Source organism: Mauremys reevesii, unplaced genomic scaffold (assembly GCF_016161935.1).
Source record: "Mauremys reevesii isolate NIE-2019 unplaced genomic scaffold, ASM1616193v1 Contig77, whole genome shotgun sequence".
Taxonomy (NCBI): Eukaryota; Metazoa; Chordata; order Testudines; family Geoemydidae; genus Mauremys; species Mauremys reevesii.
The window spans coordinates 324,093-328,695 of record NW_024100892.1 but is presented as its reverse complement, the minus strand read 5'-3'; the positions used below and the strand labels follow the sequence as shown (position 1 = coordinate 328,695).

At 52.3% G+C, this 4,603-nt stretch overlaps 1 non-coding gene across 1 annotated transcript; it reads right to left on the bottom strand.

The window, feature by feature from the left end:
• Nucleotides 1-3,082: 3,082 nt before the first annotated feature.
• Nucleotides 3,083-3,154, bottom strand: TRNAG-UCC. Its single transcript has one exon. It is a non-coding gene; the product is annotated as a tRNA-Gly (tRNA).
• Between the last annotated feature and the right edge of the window lie 1,449 nt (nucleotides 3,155-4,603).

Genomic DNA, 4,603 nt, shown 5'->3' with positions numbered 1-4,603 from the left:
CTGTCCACTGGCCTCACAGTCTGGAGGAAGAAAGACCTCCGGGTCTGCAGCAAAGTGCTGTGTGTTGACTTTTTGAGCAAATGCAGGGCTGGCCAGAGAGGCATGTTCCCACTGAGTCCTCCCTGCCAGAAAAAATTGTCCCCACAGACAGGGGCAGCTCCAGGCCCCAGCACACCAAGCACATGCTTGGGACAGCAAGCCGCGGGGGGTGCTCTGCCGGTCGCCGTGAGGGCGGCAGGCAGGCTGCCTTCTGCAGCGTGCCTGTGAAGGGTCCGCTGGTCCTGCGACTTTGGCAGACCTCCCACAGGCAAACTGCCAAAGGCAACCTGCCTGCCGTGCTTGGGGTGGCAAAATGCCTAGAGCCACCCCTGCCCACAGAGTCCTCCCTGCTGGAAGTCTACAGTAATCAACAGGTGCTGTGCTGGTCCCATGGTGTAAGGGCCAGCACTCAGGACTTTGAATCCTGCAATCTGAGGTGAAGTCTCAGTGGAATCTGAGAACAATTCCTGTGCCACAAACCCTGCTGGGTCTTCCAAGGCTCTGTCTTGCTTTCTCAAAGGCCATGAAAGCCACTACAAAAGGGTTTTTTTTTCCTGCTGATAATAGCTCACCTTAACTGATCACTTTCGTTATAGTGTGTATGGCAACACCCAATTTTTCATGTTCTCTGTGTGTGTGTGTATATATATCTATATATATATATCTATATATCTATATCTATATCTATCTATATATATATATATATCTTCCTGCTGTATTTTCCACTGCATGCATCCAATGAAGTTGGTTTTAGCCCAGGAAAGCTTATGCTCAAATAAATTTGTTAGTTTCTAAGGTGCCACAAGTACTTCTTGTTCTTTTTGCAGATAAATGAATGGAGGTTAAGTCCATGAATGGCTATTAGCCAGGATGTGTAAGGAATGGTGCCCCTAGCCTGTTTGTCAGAGGGTGGAGATGGATGGCAGGAGAGAGATCACTTGATCATTACCAGTTAGGCTCAGTCCGTCTGGGGCACCTGGCATTGGCCACTGTTGGCAGATAGGATGCGGGGTTGGATGGACCTTTGGTCTGACCCAATATGGCCATTCTTATGGTCTTATGAAGAGAGGGGCAGAGCCCTTCAACAGTGTTTCTGTAGTGTAGTGGTTATCACGTTTGCCTAACACACAAAAGGTCCCTGCTTCAAAACTAGGCAGAAACATGAGGGCTTAATTTTCCCAGCTCCTACTGGCCTGCCCCTACTGTAGTAGGAGTAGCAGTGATTTCTATGCTCAAAAGGTCTGTTATACTTCTCCTGCTCCCACTTTTGTCTCTTCTCCCTCTTTGAATGCCTGTGAAGTGGCTTTTCCCCTCCCGCTCCCCCCTGGAATGCTTGTGGGATGAAGGGGCTGGTTGAAGAGCAGAAAAGCTCCCAGGTAGACAAGGTGTCTGGGACGCTAATTAGGCAGTGATCACCCAGAGCATGGACACTGCCCAAGGTGGAGTGTGACCAACCAGATGCAGCCAAGTCATCTCTAGTCACAGGCCATGAGGTGCAGGTCCTTAAAAGGGAAAGGGCCCTGTGCTCAGGAGAGCACTCATAAGCTTGTACCTCCAGTGAATGCCCTTTGCCCGGACCACCTGGCCAGTGGTTCACAGCGTTGCATTTCATTGTGCCTCAGGAAGACTTACCTTCATCACACCGTCCATAGCTGCGCTGTGGGACACTTACCTTGCAGAATCCAGACATCTCCAGTGCCATGCCTGTCCTGGGAGTGTGAGTGTGACACCCTGCCCCCGCTTCTTTTGAACTTAGCTATCAATATAATAAACGTGCTGATTTCTGCCAAACTCTGGTGGGTCATTAGTGCTCCCTATGCTGACTAGCTGGCCCAATTTTCGGTAACACCTGCGATAACCCCAACCCCTGCATGGCAGAGGGTGGTGAAATGAGCTGAGAAAAAGCCTTGGCATCAGCAGGGGAAAGCTAGAGGATCTTGGCCTATCACCTTTTGAAGCCTTGTGGTTTGGTCTCCTCTGCCCTTGGAGATTGGCCTATGGTGGCCGGCTCTTCTGCGTGACTTGCCAAAGGAGGGACTGAGGCAGGAATCGTGCAAAGGAGGAAAGTCGATCTGAGGAAGGCAGGGCAGAAGCTAAGCGCCTCAGTGCGGCTACGTGGGGTTAGTAGAGCACCACCAGTCGTTCTGCAAAGCCTGGGGAGGTGCGGTTGGCTGCTGGGAGGCAGAATCTTGTGCCTGCCTCTTGGCTTCCCAGGGATGGCTACTTGCAGCCCAGGATAAGGATGGTTCTAGGTGAAAGGAAGACAAGCAAAGCTCTGGGAGGAAATTTGGGTGCACGGTGCTGGCTCTGCGCTGGGGGAGGGGGTTGGGGTGCAGGAGGGGTGGCGCTTACCCCGGGCACTGCAGCTCCAAAAGTGACTGGTACACACAACCCTGCGGCAGCAGCTCCTAGGTGGGCGAGGCCAGGGGGTCTCCGTGTGCCACTGCCTGCAGGCGCCGCTCCCAGAGCTCCAATTGGCTGCAGTTCCTGGCCAATGGGAGCTGCGGAGTTGGTACTCGGGGCAGGGGCAGCGCATGGAGACACTCCCCCCATCCCAGGGGATGCTGGGACATGCCGGCCATTTCTGGGAGTGGCACGGAGGGACAGAGGCAGAGTGGGCAGGGAGCCACCTTAGTGCTGCTGGCACATCTCTGCACACCCATGGGGGGAGGGGAGCAGAGGGCCTGGGGTAGGGGCAGTGCACAGAGCTGCCTCCCCTCCCGGGTCTATTACAGGAGTGGGTGGGTGGGGTCTTTTGGCCTGCAAGGTGCAGCAGGTCGGACTAGATGATCACATTGGTCTCTTCTACTTTAAAGGCTCTGAGTCTAAAAGGGAGAGGGAAGTAAAGGGAAAAAAATAAAAAATAAACCAAATATTGTAATAACCAGGATGACTCCACCTGCTCATTGTATAGTCCTGCCCCTTTCTTCCTCCACTGGGTGTTTAATGACCTGCAGGATATTGATTCTCTCATTTCCATTGCTAAACTGATACAATGTGACTGAAATTAAACCAATTCCCAGCAGAGAAAACATCACACCACTGCATTGGCTGGGAATTGAACCCAGGTCAGCTGCTTGGAAGGCAACTATGCTCACCACTATACCACCAATGCATCTGACAAAAGCACCACTTATGCTTGCCAAATGAGGCTAGACCAGAATTGAGGCGTTTTACTGCCTGTTAAAATGTACTGGAGTCTCATCACTAAAAAAAAACAAACTACCTCTATCTTCACCTGGGTTTGAACCATCAGCCTCTCAATTAGGTCACCAAAGTGGTTAATCACAGACACAGGTAACCACCCCGCTTGTCTATGAAGCATGTACAGGGGCACACCTGGCTAGGCAGGGAGGCGCACTGCTGGGGTTATGAGTTCAGGCCTCACCCAAAGCATCGGTTTTCATTAGCCATAGAACTTCCCCCACTCACTTTGTCTAATTCACATGGGAAGCGCCATACGAGGGTGATGAGAGCAAATTCTAAACTCTGAAATGTGGAGGTGGCCCATAGATTGGGATAAGGGGTTTGAAGAGAAAAAGCTCTAAGGATATAAAACCAGACAGTCTCCAGGGGCAGGTACGGTACAACGCCTCAACAGGGAGCCATTCGGGGGAGAGGGTTTCACGTCCTCTGTTCAATGTCCTGAGAGGTATTTTAAGATGAAGATAACACCATGGCTCACAGTTGACTGGCACGTCCTGAGTTAAAGGAAGGAAGGGACTTGGGTTAATAGTCGGAAGATTTGTGTTACCGTCACTGTCTGACCCCCCTTCAGTGCAGAGGTTTGTACTTTGCTGGGTGGAACGCACAGACTCCTGTGGAGCAGGGGCAGCTGTTCCCATGGCAGAGAGCCTGGCACTTAGGGGACTTTCTACACTTGCTGTTTTGAAGCAATTCAATAAAATAACGGTGGAGCTACAATGTCCAGTCCAAAATTTCAGCCCCCCTCCCGGTGCAAAAATGCTATTTGAGGATCTAAACAGGAGGCTCCCGGCGCTAGGACACCTGACCAGAGAGCTCGGGGGGGGGGGGGTGTAAGAGCTGCTGCCTCTGAGGGTTCTGGGCTAAATCCACTTGCAGGTGGAAGTGTTTTGATTTATTTGATGGATAATGAGCACCAGCTACCAGGGGAGAAGCCCTGCCACCCTGCTGCCACTCCAGCTGCTGCCCGGGGGGGGGGGGGAGCCCCAGGGGGCCTGCTGCTGCTCCAGCCACCCCAGGAGTGCTGCTGCCGGGGGCCACCGAGCTGCGGCTGCTCCTGCCGCCCGCGGAACCACAGGAAGGGGATGATTTTTTGACAGTGACGGACGCCTCGTCCTAAAGGCCTTTGTCTGCCCCCTTCTAGAGACTGCTTGGCACAGGAATGCAGCCCTCACTCCTGAGTCTCTCCTGGGGAAATAATGTTTCTGTGCAAAACACCAAAGCTTTTAACAGAAAGGAAGAAAAGGAAATGGCCACACGATGGGACTAGGACATAAGGAATGAAACACAAGATGCTTCTCCCATGTGCATTGACTTTGAACCTTGTTGTTTGCGGTGGTGTTGTATCCATGTTGGTCCC